Source organism: Larimichthys crocea, chromosome XIX (genome assembly GCF_000972845.2).
Source record: "Larimichthys crocea isolate SSNF chromosome XIX, L_crocea_2.0, whole genome shotgun sequence".
Lineage (NCBI taxonomy): Eukaryota > Metazoa > Chordata > Actinopteri > Sciaenidae > Larimichthys > Larimichthys crocea.
In genome coordinates this window covers 2,136,730-2,136,974 of record NC_040029.1, presented here as the reverse complement: position 1 = coordinate 2,136,974, position 245 = coordinate 2,136,730, and positions in this window count along the sequence as shown.

Below are 245 nucleotides of genomic sequence, written 5' to 3'. Positions count from 1 at the left end.
TATGTATGATACTATGTATGTATGAATGATACTATGTATGAATGTATGTATGAATGATAGTATGTATGTATGAATGTATGTATGTATGATAGTATGTATGCATGATAGATTGTATGCATGATAGTATGATAGTATGTATGCATGATACTATGATAGTATGTATGATAATATGTATGAATGATAGTATGATTGTATGTATGATGGTATGTATGCATGATAATATGATTGTATGTATGATAGTATGA